Here is a 9,581-nt window from a genome sequence, read left to right as displayed (position 1 = left end):
GTTCCTATCTTAAATGTGGCAAAGGAAAAATATTAGGAGATTAAATGAGATGATGTGAAAATACCTTGCGAATTACAAATGGGTAACAGACGTGCAAATTTATTTCTCATCTTTCCTCTGTCCCCCTTTGAGCTTTTGTTAAGCAAAGTATATGTTTAGCCATTTATAATGGGAGAGTAATTTATCTACAGTGTGTAGAGATCTTAGGAATCAAATTATTCATTGAAAATCCCCCTCCCCCCACATTCTTGCTGTTATATTCGCCTAATTAAAAATAATTGGCAAATCATAGGTAGAGACTTGTTATCAATTCAGCTTGACAGTTCAAACCAATAACCAGCACCAACAAAAGGGTTTTCTGGAGATTCTTTTCCCAGTTACAGTTACTTCTGCTCTGGGAGGGCAGGGCCCTTTGAAAGGTCTGCTGTCCCTGGGAAAACAAGGTCTGAGTTCCTGGGTCTCTCCCTCCACCTCGACCTGCGCGGCGGATCCACCAGGCCTCGGTGGTTTCCCTATAGTACTCTTCTCTTTCCTGGATGCCCAGCGCCATGTTCCTGGAGTTGGTCTGAATTTCTTCTCATTCTTCAGACTGCAATGGGACTTCTACTGCATCCTCACTTCCATCAAAGGCAGATCGATTTGGGGAAATTTTCATATGGAAATTTAAGCACTGGAAATGTATTCATGTCAGCTATCTTGGCGTGATACCTTTGCAAAATCTTCAAGGAGTTTTAAGGTGTGGGGGTGGTAGCCCACATACCCCAGTATAAAGGACTCTGTCTGGCAGAATAAGTGAGACTAAATCAAGCTGTTATCAGAAACGAGGAGGCAGGTCGCTGTTCCAAGCACATTTTATGCACTCACTTCAAAAGCTGTTTAGAGTTTTGCTGACTTGACATTCAGAAAAACCACAAGAGCCCAGAGATTTCACATTTTCTGGGTATTAAGTACAAAATACTTGCCAGATAACAGAGTTTTAGGGGATACTGAGGAGTGTTTCATAGCAGACCATTAGTCTGGGATGTTATCACACGAGCCTCAGCAGGGCTTTGAGCTGCTGGCTATGCCCAGAGTCTGACATCACCTGAAGAACCTCTCTCCTGGGGCCAGACCTGCCACTCGGCAACCTCAGGGTATCATGAGCTCGGCTTCCAGAACCAGACATTCTGAAGGGCTCCGGCTAGAGGCAAGCAACAAAGCAAGGGACAAGCTTAAAGAGCAGAGGGAAAGAGAGATTTCAGTGCCAAAAACAACTGAGAATCAGGGACCTGGACTAATTCAGAACAAATTCTTTGTGGTGATCCATTTAAGAAGACAAATAATAGGGATAACCTGAGTGCGTGTGTAGAAGATGTGTGCTCATTACAATGTTAAGGAAGACCTGGCACCCGTCCTCAGGCATTTGCCGTCAGGTGGTTAACAAGTGAAGTCTCTGCAGACCCTGCCTGGCGTGTCTGCATAACTCAACAACAGGTGCAGAGCCTGTCTCGTGGGCAACCTCACAAGGGTCCAACGATCAGAAAGAGCTTGCTCCAATTTCCCCGCCAAGTGGCAAAACCACACAACAGCCAAAAACCGTGTCAGCTTCCCAGTTACTGTTTGACCTTGAGCATAGGAACACAGGAGGAAAATGGAAACTACTTAGGTAGCATTCTGTGAGGGTGGTGGAAGTGGCGTGGGAAAATATTTCACATGGTTCTTGCCTGCTCAGCCTGACAAAGAAAGCTTGTGGCTTGCTGTCAGATTCCTTCGGCTAAATTTGTCAAAGGGAGAAAAACCTCTCTCGGGTGAGGGAAATCTCTCTCTTCAAACAGCTCCGTATCACCCCCACTCCTTAATGACTCAGCACCCCTGGCCCTCTGTTTCCCCCCTCTTTACATCTTCTGGGGCAGGGGGACGGGGAAGAGGTCCACATGCAGAGCTACAAACTGTGTGTCAGTCCCTGCTCTTGGCTCATCCCTAGCTCAACCCCAGTGGGAGCGTGGCTTAGCCATTTTAGCAAACACAGACAGCCCTGGCAGCACTGGGGTCCAAGCAGTTCCCCAGCAATCTACCTGGAGCCCCCATGAATGGTGTGCAAGTACTTCCGTCCCCATAGCTTAATCAAATTCTGATTCTCTTTTCTCCTTAATGAAATTAAATTATTTTAAAAGTGCTACTCCTTTATATCAATCAGGATTTGAGTACAAGGACTGTGGTATGGGGGAAAGTCCCTGTCTTTGGAACCAGAGAGACCCTGGTTCGGATCTCAGACTACCCCTAGCTGTGTGACTGCTGGTGAGAGAAAATGTCTGTATTAGACCAGGAACTTCTCAAGAAAATACCTGAAGGTTTGTTTTTTTTTAAAATAAATGATGCTTCTTTATTTTACTCTCAACAGCTGTTTAAGTTGCTAGATTATATTTGGAGAAAAATTGAACATGGTCCACTGAAGTCCCTTAATACAGAAGACTATGTTGCTTTCTTCTGAAGTCACATCAGGCCAGTATTGGTTTCTCAGCAAGCCTGGAGAAGCCATCTTAAATGAAAGCCCTGTATCAAAGGCTTGCAAAACAAGCCTCGCAGTAGAATAGTTGTCACGAGCTTTCAACCTTTAGCAGCTAAGATGCATCTAGGGACCGGCAAATACACAGGGCCTGAACTGAGGAATCAATCCCAGTAGGGCTGTTACAAACCTTTCCAGAGCACTTAGCCTTTCTCCCTGAAACATGTTTAAGATACCAAGAGTAAATTCTCACTTTTCAAAGTAGAGACTCATGCCCTGAGTAGAGGTACATCTTTGGTTTGAATCCTCTGTGTAAGGCAGGGTAAAAAGCATATTTCTTGGAGAAGGAATAAAACAACCCATTGGCTCGAACTGCCTTCCTTATGGGGTAAGTGAATTCACACAGAGTCGGAAGGTGGCGGTGGGGGGTGAGCTTTGGAGAGCATGTCAACAGAGCTCTTTACTGTTATTATTACTGTTGTTGAAGACATGAAGAGATCAAGAGAGATCAATCAGAGATAGACCTGACAAGCTCCTCCGAGATAAGACTGTGTTTTCAAACAGAGCACTTTTGTCAGTGTTTCCTAAAATCATTTGCCTTCTACTTTTACCATGTTTGCCAGATCCAAGTAATACCTGTACTTTATTATTTAATTCATTTTAAATCGACTCACTCTTTATACTTAGCTGAATTCTCAACAATAACCTGGGAAATCACAGGGTTTTTTATTTTTCTAAAGTACTTTAGAGCAAAGAACTATTAAAATACATTTTTCAAGTACCTCTAAAAATAATCGTGTCCCACCAGTAGGCACACCATACTTTGAAGAACACTTTTTTAGATGATCAAATGTATCATGAAAGGAGTGACTATTACAGGGGATTAAGAGTTCTTTTTCTGTATTACTCACCACACCTTTTCCCAGTCTCTTGCTGGTTGAATAAACTTTTAATAAACTTTTAATAAACTTTAATAAACTTTTAATAAAGACCCCCCTCCCCCCAGCTTCTTTACTATCTAAACATACTTTTATGTGCACTTCTTTAATATCTAAACATACTTTTATGTACTTTTATGATCTTCCCAACTCCCTGTGAGGTGGGCTGGATAAACATTATGACCGTGACTCAAAGAGGAAATTAAGGCTCATATTTTATTTTTTTTAATTTTTAAATTTTTTAACAATTTATTATATTTTTATTTATTTTTGGCTGCATTGGGTCTTTGTTGCTGCACACGGGCTTTCTCCAGTTGCGGCGAGAGGGGGCTGCTCTTCGTTCCAGTGTGCGGGCTTCTCATTGCGGTGGCTTCTCTTGTTGTGGAGCACGGGCTCTAGGCGCGTGGGCTTCAGTAGTTGTGGCTCAGGCTCTAGAGCACAGGCTCAGTAGTTGTGGCACACAGGCTTAGTTACTGCACGGCATGCGGGATCTTCCCAGACCAGGGCTCAAATCTGTGTCCCCTGCATTGGCAGGTGGATTCTTAACCACTATACCACCAGGGAAGCCCAGGGCTCATATTTTAAATTACTTACTCAAAGATACATAGGTAGTCAGTAATAAGGCAGGAATAAGAGCTAAGCTTTCTGACTCTTTATCAGTAACAGCCCACGTCTCCTTCATAGCAAACTCATGGCTGACAAGAGCCAGGTGTGAGGGAGGGGTGTGTGTGTGTGTGTGTGTGTGTGTGTGTGTACAGGTGTCTAAGCTACTCTCATCATCATGTATTGATTTCAAAGACAGGGACTTAAGTCAAGGTCAACTTGCCACAGAGGCAAGACTTCTGTTCCAATTCAATGGAAAATAGTGTGACTTCCATTCTCTTTAAGATTTTGGTAGTTAAGGACACATGCCTTAGGGTGAACATACTTGGGTTTGAAACTCTATTGCTCTGCTTATTAGGTGTATGACCCCGGGAAATTTTTTTTAATTGAATTTTGATCAGTTTCGTCATCTCTAAAGTGGGAATAATAATACCTATTGGCGTAGGGGTGTTGTCGATAGCGGCTGTGGATAACTCCTACATCATACGGCAATGATTTAATGTGATGGTATGCAAAGAAGAGCTTATTGTCACTGTGCTCAGTCTAAAGCGAGCATTAAATGATGGCTATTATTACTTTGATAAGAAACGCCTACTGTTGATGCATTTGCTATCTGATATTTTGAAATCAATGGTGAGATAACTGAACGTTTCAAATGGAGGTCCATCTTCATACATATAAAAATATACCTGTGATAATGGGTAAGTCCATTCAAACATTCACTATTTCCCCTCTAAATGCAATAATAATACACTGACCTCTCTCTGTGACCCAGTAACCATGGCCAACCCCTCCAAATACCTTCACAGCAACAAAGATATTTACATTTTTACAGGCTTACAATGTACATTAACTCAGGTATACTAACTCACCTGTCTCTCACAACTGCCTTGTGATGCAGATATTATTCTCATTTCACAGATGATCAAACACTCTCAGAAGGTTGGATGACCTGCCAAGGTCACATAGTGTGTAAATAGAAAAGTTGGGGCAGAAACACAGGCCTTCTCATTCTTTCCCACCACATGAGTCTCTGACAAAGCAGGAAATAAACACATGGTTGAATCTTCCTTTGGCTTACATCTCCTCTTCCTGGTACATAATGTCATAAGCTTCTGCAAAATGTTACCCAATGCATCAGTGAGTGGGAAGTATCCCCTTTCTGATTGACACGAATGCAGGAAGCAGTTATTAACTCTCCATCCTAGATGCCACTGGTCTGTCATGGTTTTATCCCTTTTGTTTAAACAGGGAAATCAGGCAGCTGGCATTGAACATTTTATAAAAAGGAAAACTGAGTCATCTGTTTTTCGATGATTTCCATCCTAACCTCCTTCTGTCTTGCTAGATGGCAAATAGTTTCCAGACCATTTAGTGACTCAGCTACAGGATGGCAGCTTGTCTGGGATTCCAATTCAGTTTCAGGTTGCTAATTTCCTATTTCCTCCTTGTTTCAGAAAGTATCACAGTAGACTTTAATTACCTCTGCTGGCATGCAAAGGAAGGAGAAAAATGGGTTGGTTTTACAAACTGTTGTGCCCTTTCCATCCTGAAGGTGAGACCTTTTGACTGAGAGCCTGCAGGTCAATGTAACACCCAGACATCTTTTTTTTTTTTAATTTATTTAATTTATTTTTATTTTTGGCTGCATTGGGTCTTTGTTGCGGTGCACGGGCTTCTCATTGCAGTGGCTTCTCTTATTGCGGAGCACGGCTTCAGTAGCTGTGGCGCACGGGCTTAGTTGCTCCGCGGCATGTGGGACCTGCCCAGGCCAGGGCTCGAACCCGTGTCCCATGCATTGGCAGGCAGATTCTTAACCACTGAGCCACCAGGGAAGCCCCCAGCCATCTTTTTAAAAGGTCAAATAACCCCCTTCAATGGGCTCTAGGGCCCAGACTTCACTCATGATTCTGAGAAAAAGGAAAGGAAAGCAAAAATGGAGAGCAAGGGAAAGAGGGGGAAAATAACTAGAAAAGTTAAGGGCAGACGGAAAGGAAAGGTGCTAATAACCTCAGGTCCTTCTCACAGTCCCTAAACCCCAAGTAGGGAAAATCCCAGTGGTACTCAAACAGTTGGAAAGCATCACTATTCTTCTCTCCTCTCCTCCCACAAAGGCTTCACAGACTAAACCACCATTTCAACTGAGCACTTTTGCAACATTGTTTACCAACTGCTTCCCCACTGTAGAGAAGTGTTATCCGTGTCAGATTACTTAGCGTGTTCTCTCTTGATTAGATTATGAATTATATCTGCAGTTGTTTGAATTGATTAGATTCAAACAATCTAAAAGATTAGATTGAATCTAATCTTGATTAGATTATGAATTATATCTGCAGTGGTGTCTGTATTCTATTTTCATTTGGATTAAAGGGTAGGATTTGTAAAACATTCCCAACCGCTTTGGTAAGACAGTTTAATTCACTGGACTTGAAAACACTGGCTTCAAGACTGAATTTCAACCAGGAATAAATGTTTCCAAGGGGCATATAAAGTTCTCTGGTATACAAATACACTTGTTAAAAAACAGATTAAAACAAAAAACAGTTTAATACCTGCCTAGCACAGAAAGCTCCCGTAACGGCCTAGGTTGTTAAGCCCTTGCACAAGTTACCTTCAGATACTGGAAGTAGGAAAAAAAAAAAAAGGCACAATCCAATCCTTCTGTGTCATACCCCCTGCATCAGAATCAACCTGGAACAGCTGTTAAACATAAAGATTCCCAGGCGTGGTGGCTACGCCACTCAATTAGAATCTCTGGGGGTGAGGCCCAGGAATCTGGGCCTCAAGCTTTCCAGGTGATTCTGATGCACTTAGCGTTTGAGGAGCACCCTAGAGATCAAAAAGATGGGCCAGTCTTCCACTGGGGTGCCAGGGTTTGCCTTCAGACACTGTCATCCAAGCCCTATTAATTTTCATGGCTTTAGGATTGCTACAAACCAACCGTTGTTGTAGGAACCACCAAGACTGGAATTGGTTTATACTAAGAAAATACAACACCGACGTCCGTTACATCACCTGCAAATCTTTGGGAATTTTAACTTATTGAATCATGTAACTCAGCTCTGGGATCTTTTACGTGAAGTGCTTATTTGAACACACATTCACCCACTTTTAATTCAAGGAAAAGGACTCCATAAAGACTGTTTATGATAAAAAAAAAGTTATATTCTTTCTGCAATCTTAGATTGTTAGCAACCAGAATCTCCTTACAAAAAAATTTTTTTTTTAATTACAAAATGTTGGGCCTGTCCGGATTAAGTCAATAATTTGGTGGGCTCAAATGACACAACTCAAACAAGTGCAGCTGTGGCTTTGTCAGTATTTTATTTACTTAGAATCACTGGACTTACTTGATGTTATGACTGCCAATGACCCCTCAACTGAAGCTCCATCTCAAACCAGTTCACCAATTATGTAAATGTCAACGGCAAAGTCCATTAACAATTCCCAGGAAATAAAAACAGAATCTGGGTAATAAAATAAAGTCTAATCTTTCTTTCCTTTGTGCTTCGTCTAGTTTCGCTTGCTCATGGGGTGCTGCATGCAGAGGCCTTGCACCTGGCGCTTCAGGCCGAAGTTCCTAGTGCCAAATGGCTGCACCTGTGGGTGGACTGTGTGCAGAAGTGCTGCACGTGACACTTCAGTTCAAGATGGCAGTGGGGGGCCATGTGCAAAGATGCTGCACCTGGCATGTGGATCTGCAGCACTCTGAGCAGGGCAGTTGCACCCAACCTGGAAGAACTCTGCCCCCCTCCCCACTGATGAGAACCCTATAAAGCAGCCCACCAGTGGCCTTTAGGGGAGAGCGTGTACTCTAGAGCGAGAGCTTGCACCTCTCCATTCTTTGATCAAAGAGTAAAGCTTTCCTTTGCTTCTGATCCAAACTTGGTCTCATTCTATTTGCAAGCTACACTGGGCAGGAGGACCCTTACTGGGGCTTGACAAAAAAAGGTCATAACAAATTTTGGTGACCATGAAGGGACGGATGGTGGCTTTTTGCCGGCACCTACCCACTAGGTTCCAGGCTCACCCCAGCTCCAGAGGGAGCCCTGCAGATGCTTTGGGAGGCTCAGGTGAGGATGAATGACTCTAGCCTTTGAGTATACTCTGATGAGGTAGAACAGCAGCAGCCTTCAGCCAAACTCAGAGCAACTCTGCCCAGGAACCCGACACTTGGGTGTGGTGCACACACAGTATAGCTCCCAGAGTAATCTGGACTGTGCCCCCTTGAGGGGATCATAATATGGCATCATTGGGGATTGGAGACTGAAACTCACATGTGTCTGCCTGCTGCCTCTGGCCGGCCTTTCATGGTACCAGATGCCCGGGGACGAAGGGAACCTATGGACGAGAGGGACCCCTATACAAGGCAGTAGTAGCTGCACCAGGGCTTTTGGTCCTCCTTGCCAACCTCCAGGGTCAATAGTAGCATTCTCCGTCATCACTTTTGGTTTGGTAAAGGAAAGTGGCCAGCCTTTTGGCTCTCGGAGCAGCACCATGGCGGTCGGAAAGAACAAGCACCTTACGAAAGGTGGTAAAAAGGGAGCCAAGAAGAAAGTGGTTGACCCATTTTCTAAGAAAGATTGGTATGATGTGAAAGCACCAGCTATGTTCAATATAAGAAATATTGGGAAAACACTAGTCACGAGAACTCAAGGAACCAATATCGCATCTGATGGCCTCGGGTCGTGTGTTTGAAGTGAGCCTTGCTGATCTGCAGAATGATGAAGTTGCATTTAGAAAATTCAAGCTTATTACTGAGGATGTTCAGGGCAAAAACTGCCTGACTAATTTCCATGGCATGGATCTTACCCGTGACAAAATGTGCTCCATGGTCAAAAAATGGCAGACCATGATTGAAGCTCACGTTGATGTCAAGACTACCGATGGTTATTTGCTTCGTCTCTTCTGTGTGGGTTTTACTAAAAAACGCAACAATCAGATTCGGAAGACCTCTTATGCCCAGCACCAGCAGGTCCGCCAGATCCGCAAGAAGATGATGGAAATCATGACCCGAGAGGTGCAGACAAATGACTTGAAAGAGGTGGTCAATAAATTGATTCCAGACAGCATTGGAAAAGACATAGAAAAGGCCTGCCAATCTATTTATCCACTCCATCATGTCTTTGTTAGAAAAGTAAAAATGCTGAAGAGCCCAAGTTTGAATTGGGAAAACTCATGGAGCTACATGGTGAAGGTAGTAGTTCTGGAAAAGCTACTGGGGACGAGACAGGTGCTAAAGTTGAACGAGTTGATGGACATGAGCCACCAGTCCAGGAATCTGTTTAAAAATCAGACTTTTAATGGTGACAAATAAAAGACCTCATTTGTGATAAAAAAAAAAAGGAAAGTGGCCAGCCATGTGAGCCAAGAGGTGAGACTGGGAAAAGGGCTAGGTAATAAGGGCCACTTGACAAAACGGAATGAGGACACTCGATCTGATGTCCCAGTGTGAAAGTGTCCCAAGGTAGGTATGGGACTGTGACTTGATCTCTTCCAGGCAGCTCTAGTTTCTCTAAAGTGGGCTGGGGAGCCCTGTGAGCTGCTCACAGGAC

The 9,581-nt window shown here is 43.6% G+C and overlaps 1 pseudogene; it reads left to right on the top strand.

Moving 5' to 3' along the window:
* The first annotated feature begins 8,504 nt into the window (after positions 1 to 8,504).
* Positions 8,505 to 9,376, top strand: LOC109547328 (small ribosomal subunit protein eS1-like; annotated as a pseudogene).
* The last annotated feature ends 205 nt before the right edge of the window (positions 9,377 to 9,581 follow it).

The sequence above is a fragment of the Tursiops truncatus genome, chromosome 1 (assembly GCF_011762595.2).
Source record: "Tursiops truncatus isolate mTurTru1 chromosome 1, mTurTru1.mat.Y, whole genome shotgun sequence".
In the NCBI taxonomy this organism is placed as follows: domain Eukaryota; kingdom Metazoa; phylum Chordata; class Mammalia; order Artiodactyla; family Delphinidae; genus Tursiops; species Tursiops truncatus.
This window is presented reverse-complemented; position numbering and strand designations above follow the sequence as displayed.